The 14,343-nt window shown below is 35.7% G+C and overlaps 2 protein-coding genes across 2 annotated transcripts in view; one reads left to right on the plus strand and one right to left on the minus strand.

The window, feature by feature from the left end:
* The window catches only part of LOC129228510 (probable helicase senataxin), a 103,074-nt gene extending 91,452 nt beyond the window's left edge, over positions 1–11,622 (minus strand). The window contains exon 1 of the mRNA XM_054863190.1: positions 11,594–11,622. The gene's annotated coding sequence lies outside the window, so the exon portion shown is untranslated. The remainder of the gene's footprint in view (positions 1–11,593) is intronic.
* A 167-nt stretch (positions 11,623–11,789) lies between these two features.
* The window catches only part of LOC129228511 (probable tRNA N6-adenosine threonylcarbamoyltransferase), a 32,771-nt gene continuing 30,217 nt past the window's right edge, over positions 11,790–14,343 (plus strand). The window contains exon 1 of the mRNA XM_054863191.1: positions 11,790–11,863. The gene's annotated coding sequence lies outside the window, so the exon portion shown is untranslated. The remainder of the gene's footprint in view (positions 11,864–14,343) is intronic.

Raw genomic sequence — 14,343 nt, forward strand, 5'->3', positions numbered from 1 at the left:
GCTAAATGTAAAGACATTCGATAAAAAAAATCTGACTTTTGTCGGATGCCTTTAAATCTACGAGCTCCCATTTTGCGCATTGAAAAAATAATTCCTTGTAACGCCAAAACACGTGTCTGCAGAGTTCCTGCACTGTGCTTTTAACGTTGTTTTATTTCTTTTTATTTTTTAAGCAAAAGGTTTTTTTATATTTTTTATAACTAATTTTTGTTTGTAGCGAAAATCCATTTTTAATATAAAAATTCCATATTTTCTATACTTAACTTTTGTGCGTAATTTTTAATAAATAAGTTTTATTAACTTTGGGGACATTAAAATCAAGATTTATTCCATTGAAGCATTACAAGCTTCATTATTCTCAAAATTTAAATTTGACTTATAAATTTTAATTGTAAAGGATTGCAGAATATAATGCTTGCCTTTTTTTTTAATAAATTTTAGTATCTGTCTTGGACAATATTCAATTTTTTGCAACTACTCGATATTGGTCGAGTATCTGATCTCAATTTGGCCGAGTACCGAGTACTCGGCAAATTGGCCGAGTACCGAGTAGTTACCGAGTACTCGGTACGTCTCTATTTGCAACCATAACAATGAAAATCTGTTTCTTCTCGCTTTAAAATTTTAAAATTGCTTAGGGTTGCCAGGCTTGGCTGATATTAGCGACTTTGGCTAATTTCAATCACACTTGGCAAAAAACAAATTCAAAAGCATTATGTAAGTCGATGTAAGGCCTTTTTTTTTCCAGCAAAACTATAGCGTGACCGTCTTATTTTATTTTATTTACTTATTTTCCTTTTTACACTTCAAAAAGTTTTATATGTTTTTTTTTAAATCACGCATCTAAATTTTATTTCGAAAAAACATATGTCTTGAGATTGTTTATATTTTGTTGTCATAATTTGTTGGAGTGGTTTGTGGATCATCGGTTTTTATGGATAGCATGCTGTATGTAACATTTTTGGCTTAAAGTGACCAACTACACTAAAAGTACTTACTCCCCGGTAGCAGAAACTGCGAGACGCAAGACGTGCGTCGCAGATTTTCCCGTGGCCTGCAGATAATTTTACCGAAGAACAAAAAGAAAGAAAAAAAAAGATAAATTAGTTTGAATTTTGACATCTTGAATTCAAATTATGTTTTTCGCAATCAAGAATGTGTGTATGTAGGCGTGTGTGTTTGTGTGTAGGGGTATGTGTATGTGTGTGTAGGTATGTAGGCATTTGTGCTTGTGTCTGTGTGCTGACATAAGTGTGTGGGTAGTTGTGTGTATGGATGTGTGTGTGGGGGGGGAAGGTATGTGTATGTGTGTGTAGGCATATGTGTTTGTGTCTGTGTGTAGGCATATGTGTTTGTGTCTGTATGTATTCATATGTGTTTGTGTCTGTGTGCAGGCATGAATGTGTGGGTAGTTGTGTGTATGTGTGTGTGTATGTTTTTGTGTATGTGTAGGTGTCTGTATGTATGCGTGTGTGTATGTGTTTGTGTGTGTAGGTGTATGTGTGTGTGCGTAGTTGTGTATGTAAGTGCATGTGTAGGACATGGATGCAACCTGGAGATGAGTTTCGCTATAGGAGCAGCATCGTGAGGAGCCGGTCGACGGTGATGGTGTGGAGGGTGCTGGCGAGGAAATAAAATGATAGCACGCCAAAAAAAGTCAAATGAAAGCAATAAGCAATCGTGATTGCTCAATAAATAAATAAATAAAAGGGAAAAAAAAAGAAATGCAGCTTGGGAAAAGATCGTTTGGAGATCGCTTTTTTAGCGATGGATGGTTCAGCATTTCAGCTAGAAACATAGTCGCCATATTTGGTCATTCACAAAATCGAAGTAGAAAAGTGCAAAAATTTTCAAAAACAAAGATGAATTGGATGTTTTATTTTTCTGCCAAGAAATGAAAATAACTTAAAATTTACAGCAAATCAATCGTTTTTTTATTTTTATTTTTTAAAATAATTTTCTTGAGGAATGAAAAGTTTTATGTGAAAATTACACCTTATCCTCATTGCTTTAGTCGCAAAAGTGCTAAACCTTCAACTAAAGTTTAGTCTCATGAGGATTTTTATTTTGAAAATATTTTTTTGCAACAAATTCAGAAATTCATATCTTAATTTTTAGCGTAGTCGCCATGTTTGGTCATTCCCAAGATGTTGATACGCAAGACTCATGAAGTGCCTACGTTTTCAAAACGGAATTGGATGTTTACTGCAATGCAAACTGTTGAAAATTATGCAAAATGTGCCTTTTTTCTTTTTTTTTTTTGGTAATTCTTAATTATTGTTTTTAAAATTGCAAAATTTTATCTTCAGAATATTATCTTTTCTTCATTGCTTTAGAGGCTAATATGCTAAAAACTATTTCACCTAAATTGTAGTTTTTTAAGGATTTTGAATTTATTACTACTTTTATGTAACAAATTCAAATATCTATTTATAACCATGAATTTTTCGCGTAGACGCCATGTTTGGTCATTCGCAAGCTGGAAATAAGCGATACTATTACTTACCTAAGTTTCCAAAAACAGAACTGGATGTTTACCTCAACAGAAACTATTGAAGATAACATAAAGTGTTCAATAAATCATGTTTTTTTTTTTTCTTTTTATAAAATATTTTTTTTTTTTGAAAAATGCGAATTATTATCTGCACAATTGTGTTTGATCCTCATTGATTTGAAGGCTTTGCTATAAGCTAAATATTTCATCTAAAATGCAGTTTCCTGCAAACTTCCCATTTACTAATTTAAAAAATTTAAAAACCTTTTTCAACGCAAATTTTCCATATTAAAATTAATATATCTTGAATAATTGGTTTTCATAGTGTGTAGAGTTCCATTTATTTTTAGGAAAGTAGTGAAAGCTGCTGCCCCCCCTTATTGCTTTAAAACTCAGCGACAGTGGTGGCCACTAAGTTTTTCGGGTCTAGTGGCCACTGGCCAGTTGGAAAATTGTCGAAGTCTTGGCCTTCACATAGGACTTGTGTATTTTATGAAAACTTAAAATAAAACTAATAATAATGCTGCAGATTATTTTTAACTACCGAAAATAGTGTCGCAGACTGACTACAGAGTTTCTGCTACTGGGACTTACTCCAAGTGAAAATCTCGATTGGGATAAAATCGTGAATCGCAACATAGTATGGAAGGAAGTATTGGGTTAAAACCGATTTCACTATAGTAAAATTGGCTCCAAGTTCAAAATGTGTTAATTAATGACAGGAAAATTGTATGGTGGAAACAAAAATGTAACAGATAGTTTAAAGCAAAATGTTGATTTAATTGCATTTAGATTGTTTGGTACTTTAGTGTAAAAGATGGTCGCAGCGCATTTTCAATCCTAGCAATGTTTTCACATTTATTTTCGCAATATTTGGTCTTAGAAATTCCTTTTTTGACAATACTGTGCATTAAATATGTATACGAAAACCAGCTCAGAGCTTCCCTATGTGGATGACTGTGGGGGAGAGGAGGCCTATATTCAGTAGTAGACTGAAGCTGAAGTGACATAGCTGAAATGATTATAATGCTGATCAAATGATTACATGTATATCTCTTGTTTTTCAGAAGCATATCCAACGACTGGCGAGAATCATAATATTTCGTTAACGTCATGCGTTTCAAGTATATTTGAAAAAGTATCAAACCTTAGAAAAACACGAGTTGACAAAAAAAAAAACTTTTCAAGCCGAGCAAGGCTTGGTCGTCCAGGTACTTACTATGAATATAACTTAATAAGGAAACAAATTTAATGCGACCACACACATAAAAATTTCCCAGATGTGGATGCATTTTTCTGCAGACCGTTGCCCATCCTCTGGAGCAGAGGTTGAGAATCCTGTTTTGGAAGACATGTAACTGTCAAATTTCAGGGCAAAAACAAAAATACTCCCCCGCCCCTTCCCTGAAAACAGCACCTAGGATTAATCTTTAGGGCTAACAAGAGGCTAAGTCAGCCTATAACTAGAAACTTAGGGCCTGACTCTTGGGGGGGGGGGCACATTTGGAGCAGTATTAGTGCATGGGTGAAGGGGGTCAGTCGGCTCTAGATGAACTCTGTGGGGCCTTCTTTTGCATTCATAAAGGGCCGCATGTTCAATAGAGCTTTCAATTAGGTCAAACTTGCTCTAAAAAGACAAAAAAAAATAAGGAAAATTTTAAAATACAAGCCAGCACGGGGCCCTGCTCTGCCGCACGGCCCTGGAGCTGCCCCTGCTACTAAACACAAGAAAATATATACGTCTCAAACACAGATATGCTTATCTCTCCTAAAATTGATGGTAATCCTCCCCTCTAACTCAAAAAAATGGCTAAGACCATCGAAAGATGAAATGCATAGTAATTTCAATAAATGTCATGTCTCGAACCTCTTTGTAGTAACTCTTGTAATAAACTGAAAATCGTTTTTTTTTCCTACACTACAAACGCAATGCTCAGTGCAGCAAACAGAATTCAACATTTACTGCAATCAGAGGCGGATCAATTGAGGGGGGGGGGCCCTAAGCGGTAAAAACTTTGGGGCCCCCCTCTTAAGTAAAAAAAAAAGAAGTTCCAATCAAATAAATATAAAGTATAAACAAAAATTTAAAGTAATATCGTTACACAATAATTTTTATTTTTAGTATCTAACTTATATAAATTTTCGGCGTGCTTTACTGGCAGCAAAATCGTTAATTATTCTTTTAGTGTCGATGCGATTTCACATATCTTCCTCTTTGTATAAAATCGCCAAGTTATTTAATCTATCTAATCCCATTTTATTTCTTAAATAATTTTTTACTCTCTTCAAAACAGAAAAAGATCGTTCGCCAGACGCATTCGACAATAGAATAGTTAAAAATATTTTCCGCAATGTTTCCATGTTCGGAAATGTACAAGACATTTCTTTCGCTGCATGATAAATGTGATAACAAGAGTCTGGAAGTGAGTCTAAAGTGTCTGGATTTTCTGGTGCTGTTTCAGAGGCGTTTTCTTGGAGAAACATAATAAAGTGATAAAATTCATCTTCTAAAGTGCAAAAATCAATATCATTTTCTGTAAATTTCCTTCAAACTTTTGAGTGATGCTTTTATTTCTTCTGTAGACATGCTTCGATCAAAGAAGATCCGAAATGGCTCAAAGGCAACTTCATATTTCTGAGCTCTTAGAAGAAATAACTGTGCGTTTATGCTGTCACATATCACAAAAAAAGAATTAACTTTAAAATCGTTTCTGGTTGAGAACTCGTGTCCTGTTTCTTTATTTTCATCAAAAAAATAGTTCCTCTTTCAACGTCTGCTAGTTTGCACATCTTCTTCACTAAATGCTAACCCTGAAATATCAGTCGCTTCTTTTTCTACTCTTTCGTATTCTTTTCGAAAATTAATGATGAAATTTTCTAGCGATTTCATTAAACTGGACCCTTTTAAAAGTTCACTCTATTGATTGCAATGATTTGCTAACTGCATTTATTTGTTGCAAAATAGTGTTCCAAATCACAATCATTGAGGCAGTTTCATATTTTACCATCTTCTTTAAGAGTGCTGTCGCCTCTAGAACTGCCGCTTTTTTCTCTTCTTTCGCAGTACCAATTTCTTGAAGAGCCTTTATTATGTATGAGAATCCAAGTTTTATAGCCAATACCGCATCTGCTCTAGCTGACCAGACCACCTTGTGTCAGATACTCTTTTTACAGAAACTGATTGTCTCTTTGTGTACACTTGGAAGCCAAAGTGCTCCATCGATGAGTTGATGCAGAGAAAAATGTGAACAGCTTCTGCATAAACATAAAATATTTAATTGCAGAGGTACAACTTTCTGCAGCGAACTTTCCCATTAAATTTAGGGAATGGTTCGCACACGGAATAAAAAGAAGTTAGGGACAGTACTTTCGTTTCGACTAGGGATGCACCGGATAGTGATTTTGCCGGATACCGGATATCCGGTGCCCCCTTACCTGCCGGATTCGGATATCTGGCATTTCGATTGCATTGCATGTTCGCATATTTTTCTACAACGCCGTTTCAAAACAATAAATCAAACTTGTTCCACATATCATTTCTTTAAAAACATGTTAAATACATTCAAATGTACTTTTTTAGAGCCTGTGACAACAAAACTTGTCACAATTTCAAATAATACCTCATACTGGAAATCAATTAACGCTATGCACCAAACCTAGATGTCAGCACCATACAGCGTGCATCTAATGAAAACCTGTTTTTCTCCCAGCCTATCTGGAGAGAGATTTTTTTTCCTTCCCGCCACTTGCTCGGGTAGCTATGGAGAGACGGGGTCTGAAGACGAGAGAGGCCTGGAAGAAGCGGAGAAAGAGAGGAGCTTTTTTTGGTAGCATGACTCGAGAATGAAATAATAGACAAAATCAACCCTTCCAAAGAAAGAACACCGTCTTCGGCCCAGGTGAAATTAGAATGCAGGCATGAATAAGCCACATAGTGCCGGATGGAAGCAGATGGCGGCCAGAGACTAGGAACTCTGAACTCGGAAACATAGCCCCGGAGAATTGATGCTCGAACCGCTGGTAATCTTCTAGCACCGCCTGCAGCCCTCATCCGAATTCATCTAATAAGTCTTCGGAGCTACATCCACCTCTCTCTAAGAGCCTGGCACAGCGGAGCAGCCCCAGCACAGCAGAGCAGCCCCGGCACGGCTGAGCACGTGTGAAAATGGCGCAACGACTTCCCACCGCCTGAACAGTTACCAGGTCCCCGGAGCAAAGAGCCTGGCGCAGCGGAGCAGCCCCAGCACAGCAGAGTAGCCCCTGCACGACTGAGCACGTGTGAAAATGGCGCAACGACTTCCCACCGCCTGAAGAGTTATCGGATCCCCGGAGCAAGGGTAGGTAAACATCCTAGCCCTGTTGGAAAAATGTCCGGCTCCCTCGCCGTATAAATGTAAACTCAGTGGCCGATAAGGCGAAGAATCTATCCAGTGCGCGTGTCTCTCAAGCGAGGGCTCGTAGAGGTCGATTCTACGGCCCGCGCGTGATCTAAGGTCGCTTTTATGCTCCAATATACATCCGGCGTCGTCGTACGAGTGTTTGATCTGGGCTCTTTGGGTGAGGTTGATTTTTTGTACATGTATATTTTCTTTTACCATGTTTAACCCCTAGGCGCATGTATGTTTTTTTTTTTTACCATGTTTGTTTAATCGGAATAGTTTCAAATGATGCCATATTTTTAAATTATACTCATTTAAGGTGTGCACCTATTTCAAGTTATTGTGATATCTAATGTCTCCTAGAGAGAATAAAGAAGTGCTTTTCTGTCCTAACGTTAATCGTTTTTGATGCAACCAAGCTCATACTCCTAACTCCTGTAACCAGGAGATTCTTGTACTAACCACTATACATATACCGTCCGCCCTGCTGGTGGAAAATCAACACTCCAGCATAACAGAGCCTCTATATTTGAATTTAGGAATTGTGCTATATATAAAATGAAACATTAAAATATTGTTTTATTCCGACAGATTTTTTTGAAAGAGACAAACTTTCAGCAAAAATTAATTCTGTATGTAATGTACACATGGTTTAAACTTTTAATTATTCATAGTTGAAATCTTAAAGGTCGTATAATGAGTCGTATTTGTTATTAGATTTGCATGACGTGTAGAATTTTTTTTAAAACTTCATCATAAAGTAATACATTTTCTTGTTCCCAATTTAGAAATAACAAAAAATAAAACTTTGCTTTGAAATCATTTTTATTACAGATAATACATGTGTAAAATTTTTCTAACATACAAGTTAAAAAAGAAAATATTAAAACTGGGCCAGTTTGACTCAAAAAATAAATAAATAAACTTAAATAATCAACTTAAAATTTTACTTTAATTCCAGAAATAAAGGTACATTTTCTCTAATGTTGCAAATTAGCATCTTAAATACAGGGGTGCCCCCCTTAAGAGCAAGGGTCCACCCCCCTAAAAACCATAAATATCCCCCAAATAGAAAGCCCCCCCCCCAAAAAAAGAGAAAATACCCCTAAAACCCCTCCCCCCCCTAAGTGGGCAACCCAGTTAACAAATTAATAAACTTATGCTAAAATAATCAACTGAAAATTTTACTTTAATTCCAGAAAACAAAGACAACTATTTCGCATTTTTCATTAGTTTCTTTCATTCTTCGTTTTAATGTTCACGAGATATAATGGCACCAAAGCGTGCATTATTAAATTATTAATACACTGTAACTGTATTATTGTTTTATTTACATGTCCCATTGACCATTAATTTTGTACATCGTAACAGAGTTTTATGTTGAATAATACAGCTTTTTTTATGCAAGAAACGGTAATATATAATTAAGAAATGGTTCAAAATAGTGTGAGAGGTGTTTACAAATGCCTAAAATTTTTTAGTGTGTTTCTAAAAATCCGAATTCATACATTTTTCTACCACGTTAAATTTCAACTTACGCGAGAGGAGTAGTGGAATGCATTCCTCCCGCAAGTCGGAACTGGACTGTATTTTAATTTTCAACACGGCCGCTCCTCCAACTTCAAGCGCTTTGATATGAACCATTTCAAGGTCGACTTTTCACTTCAGCGTGTTAAAGCAGAGAGAGTGAGAGAGGGAGGGAGAAATTATTGGCAAAATACTGTCAGCAGATTAGCGAAGGAGAGGGAGGGACAACGCGGGGGAATGCCAGAAGCTAGGTTTGAAGAGGAATGGCCGTTTTTGAAGCAGCAATTAAAAGAGAAAGCATCATTGAAAAGTTTATGAAACAGTGAAAGCTTTAACTGGAATCTTTGCAAAAGTAAATTCAAAATTAAACCCTCATTTCGTACCGGATAACTCCACATCAACCCCGGATATCTCTCACATTTTTACCAGATAACTGCCCGGATATCCTGCAAAAAACTGTCGGATATCAGGATCCGGAGTGGCTTGCCAGATCGGATACCTCATAGTTCCGGATAGTTAAAAAATCAGCCCGATACCGGATAGTTACCGGATATCCGGTGCATCCCTAGTTTCGACATATCTGCACGGGCCTTTCGTTTAGTTACAGTTAGTAATATTTGAAACCAACATATTCGACCTTTGCATTCCATTCAAATTTCGGGGTCCTATGGCATAGTGGTGAAAATTTTGGGGCCCCTAAATCAGTACTCACGGACCTGTTGATCAAGGGCAGATCCACCATTTGGTTAAGGAGGGTTCATTTCGAGAGTCATTTTTTGGCATAAAAAGAGCATATTTTGGAGGCCCGTAAAGTAGAACTCATGGGCCTATTGGTAAATCAGGCTCCGGCTGTAAAAACTCGTTCATTCAGTTTCAGTTGGAAAAATCAGATTTTAGTCAAAGTTCGAGTCCCTACGGCATCGTAACTCAAAATATTGGTTAAAAAATTTCGGGGGGTCCCTAAACTGGACCTCATAGACCTATTGGGTTAATGAGATCTTGACTGTAAAAAATATCTGTATTTTAGTTACAGTTGGTAATTTCTAAGACAAACGTATTTGAGCTTTAGATTCTAGCCGAACTTCGAGGCCCTATGGCAACGTAATTCAAAATATTGGCGGAAAATATTTGGGGGGACCCTAAACCGGACCTCATGGGCCTATTGGTTATCAGATCTCGACTGTAAAAAAAAACACTTTAGTTTAGTTACAGTTGCTAAACCCTAAAACCAACGTATTCAAGCTTTAGATTCTTGCCGAACTTCGAGGCCCAATGGCATTGGCATCGTAGTTCAAAATATCAGTGAAAAAGATTTGGGAGGGGGCCCCTAAACCAGTTATAATGGACTGGGTTAATTTTGGTAAATCAAGCCCCAATCAAAATAACACATTCGTTTAGTTACAGTTGGTAATATTTAAAACCAATATGTTCGAGCTTAACAGTTTCCACTCAAGCTTTGGTCCCTATTGTATCGCTGAATTTCGGAGCCCTGCGCCATCCATAGGCGGATTTAGCTCTGAGTTCCTGGGGGGGCAGGATTTTTTTTTGGAGAAACATTTTTAATTGCCCTCCCCGATCCCATGTCTTTGTCTGTTTTCTGTGATGCGTAAGGCCATTCTTTACTTTTTTATGTGTCGTTTTCATTACTGTGTGTAATCATGCTGTCCTTTTTAAATTGACCTTAAAAGAGAGGGGGTTGGTATTAAGAGAGTAATGCAGTGCTCCCTTTTAAGTGGGATATAGAATATCTCCAGTTTTAGGGGACCCGGGGGTTACTCCCCCGGAGGAAATTATCTAAAATGGATATAAAATTCTGCATTTTGAAGTCTTATAAGGGTTAATTGGAAATAATAGGCAAATAATTTTTTTTTAAAGTTTTACGCTTTAAAAGTGCTTTGTGATGCAAGTTAATACTTTAAAAGAAATGGTGCACAGATTTAGAGAATAGGTATCAAGAGAGTAACATACTACCCATTTGAACAATTCTTAATTTATACACTTGATAGGAAATAAAATTGAAGCACACTTTGCTTAGGAATTTCAAAGACTTGTCTAATTACTTTCAAGGTTTGATTGGTTAGATTGGGTTTTTGGTTCAAGAGCCCTTGTAGGCTATACTGCGCCAATTCTTTTCAGGGATTTTAGAACCTATCAATAATTTGCACTTTCCAGCCTCTGAAATTGAGTAGTAGATTATACACTTGTACAGTATTGTTCAAACTTTGTAAGAAACGGCTATTTTAAGTTTAAAAGAAAAAATATACTTTAATTTCATATTCAAAAAAGAAAAAATCATGATTTTTTTTTGTTATAAGATTTTGGAAGATAAGTTGTTACTATATAAACTCCCCCCAAAACTGGGGAGCATTGTCCACTTTGCCCCCCCCCCCCTATAAATCCACCCATGCTCTTCTAAACTGTTCAAAAACGAAAAAATAATGATTTTCTTTTTAATTTTTGGAAGATGTGTTGTTACTACATAAAGTCCTCCCAAAATTGGGGGGGCATTGTCCCCCTCTGACCCCCCATAAATCCGCCCATGGCGCCATCACGGGGCCCCCCGCGGCCGCTTAGTTTGCGTACCGTTAAACCCGCCACTGACTGCAATTGATGTTGTAATGATTAAGATCAGACTACCAAGCTAGCGTTTGAATGCAAATTAAAGTTGCATTGGGGATAAAATCAATAACAGTTGCGTCAATGAAATTTCTCAAAGACAGTTCAGCTGAATTATAAAATTCAATCTGAAACAACTTCAAAATAAAATTTTATATGCATAAATACAGTACATAACAGCTTTGAATTGCATTGATCAACTTTAACGTTACAGGGGCATTCCACGGTATTTTTGACATTTATGTAGAGTCCGTAACGTGACCTTTTTTGCCATAACTTTTTAATTTACTGTTTGATTAGCATATTATTTTATTTTGATCTTGTCCTACCAACACACCAGCTAAAATTAAAATAATTTGCAAATCAAACGGTAAATTAAAAAGTTATGGCAAAAAAAGGTCACGTTACGGACTCGACATAATGTCAAAAATACCGTAGAATGCCCCTACAATGGAATATCAAACACACATGTATCAAATTAGCCCACTGGTGTTCAAGTTTTAGAACATTAAAGTACACAACGGGAAACAATTTCAAGTGTAAACTTTTCTCTAAAATAAAAAGCATTTAAACTTACATAATGAGTTATCATCTTTTACTTCAAAAATCTTCAGATCTAGATTGCACTTGTAAATATGAATGTTATTGTGCGCGAAGGCATAGGTAAATTACTTGCCAATAGGAATGCTTTGCCAAATGTAGCAACCTTTAAAACACGCATGTGCAGTTGCTATGTAACTAGGACAAGTAGCCTCTTTCGTCAGTTTTCAAAGTTTGAATTTCTTGTTGTGATTCTTCGTGAAATTTCAATCTTAGCGCAGTTTTAATTTATTGTTCCACGGTTTTGGTAATCTCTTTGTGCAACAAACGTTTTAAGCTTTTTTTTTCTTATTTTGAAGGGGAGGGGTACGGTCTTTACCATGAATTTCTGTATTATTTAATTTCAAACAAAAAACATTGTTTGGCATATGTTTTCAACTATGGATGCGCACCAGACCACCTGTGAAGTGCATATATTTGGAAAAAAAAAGAATAGATCTTTGATGGTGTTGTCTTTGGAGGACCATTCATAACTCGAATTACAATTTCAGCCATTCAAAGAACATATGCTTTTAATAGTCCAGGATCTGAAGGGGGTTGAGCATACATGGAAACGCTGACGCAATATTATTTCTGATTATTGTTACAGGCACGATGGTGATTATGAAACCAAATGTCGTCGCCCCCCCTGGGTGGTCGACAACCCCGGGGGAGGGGGGAAAGCAGTGGGGGAACCGTTTTCTAAAACACTCATAACTCGCGAACTATTTGAGATAAAACACTTAAAAAAGTGGCAATCGACGCAACAAAACAAGTGCTTCATAAAAGCTAAATATAATTATGGACCTATCTTTGTTGGTTTCTGAGTAAAATTCCATTTTTCGCTAACAAGCAAAATTTTTGAATAAAATGCGCAAAACAAACTTTTTGACCAAAAAAGAATTCCGAATCAAAATTGTTTGATTTTTTTTTCAAATAATGTCCAAAATATCATTATTCAGTTTGTTAAAATCATTTAAGTACTGTTAACGCGTTGAAAAACAAAATGACAGTAGCAAGCTCGAACACAATTTGCATTATAGTTCAGGATCTGAAGGGGTATTTTTAACATGCATGGAAGCAGGGTTGGCAAGGTTTTGGACACTACGGTAAAAACCAGGGTAAAAACCCTGGTTTTTACCGTCTTGTCCAAAACCCTTGTGTCCAAAACTGTCCGAAAGTGTCCAAAACTATATTTTTTAGAAAAATTTCATTATGTGAGGAAGCATCAAAAACAGAATAAAATGTATTGAAGTAATTTTTTATATTGAACATTTATTCAATGGAGAACATTCAATTAATTTATGCAGCTGATTTGAATCTAGTTACATAGAAGATTCTTGATCAAAATTTCAATTTCTTCGCATTAGTTTTTTTTTTTTTGATAATAGCAACCAAATTTCCCTATGTTTATGCATGTGTGCAAATTAAAGCAGGGCTGGCAAGTTTTTTATCATCCTGTTCAAAGTCCTTGTGTCCGAAAGTGTCCAAAACTATTTCTTGAGAAACTATATTTTGTGAGAAAATATCGAAAACAGAACAAAATGTGTAAAAAAAAAAATTTTTTTTTGACTATTTAATGTATTTATTCAATGTGAACATTCAAGTATAAATATATATGTAGTTTATTTATGCAGCTGATTTTAATCTAATTATGTAGAAATTAAATTCTCCATTACAGTGGCGTAGCTAGACCCGACTTTCGGGGGGGTTACTTCTTTTATATATATATATATATATATATATATATATATATATATATATATATATATATATAATCGCTTGGAATTTTTTCCTTTTCTTCTTTTTTTTCTTTCTCTTCTCTCTTCTTTTTCTCTTTTTTTTTTTTGAGACTAACGTTTCGGGGGGGGTTTTGTCCCCAAAACCCCCCCCTTAGCTACGCCCCTGCTCCATTAAACATTTCAATTTGTGTGCAGGAGTTTTTTTTTTTCCATAAACCAAATTTTTCGACATTTATGAACGTGTGCAAAAGAAAATATTCAAAACACAATGCAATAATTGACTTAAATGCAATAAGTTACAATTTTTTGTTTCACAATTTATTGAAATTATATGATCTAAAAAAGAGAATAGCACAAGTTTTACAATATAAGTGTTTAATCATCAATTTCTTGTTCTTTAATCTATGATTAAAAAAAATAATTTTCGTTAAAACATCATGTAAAACTTATTTGCAAAAATCATTTTAAAAATTAAGCTTTTTTTTCTCACCTAAATATTGCACACATTTAATAACATTCCTTTCAATTATAAATGGAACTGAAATTAGTTGTCTTGGTAGTGTTGTGAATTTCCTCTCATAACTCTACCAACTGTTACATAAGGAAGATTTTATGCAGTAGTTTTATTGCCAATTTTTTCAAGTAAAATATTTTTAAAATGACATTTTAGAAAAAAAATATTATATAAACTCATTAATTAAACCTTGGTTATGTCTATATTTATTCATTATGAATACTGCAGTCAATACGACTTGATTAGATTACACTCCTTTAACTTTATCATAGTTTTGGACAGTTTCGGACACTTTTGGACAGTTTTAGACAGTTTTGGACGGTAAAAACCACCTGTCCTGTCCTAAACTAGTTTTGGACAGTCCAAAACCCAACCCTGCATGGAAGACTTGACGCAAAACTATTTCTGATTAATGTCACAGGCACTATAGTGAATATGAAACCACATGTCTTCGTCCTCCTGGATAGTCGACAACCCCGGGGGAGAGGGGGA

Source organism: Uloborus diversus, chromosome 8 (genome assembly GCF_026930045.1).
Source record: "Uloborus diversus isolate 005 chromosome 8, Udiv.v.3.1, whole genome shotgun sequence".
Classification (NCBI taxonomy): Eukaryota; Metazoa; Arthropoda; class Arachnida; order Araneae; family Uloboridae; genus Uloborus; species Uloborus diversus.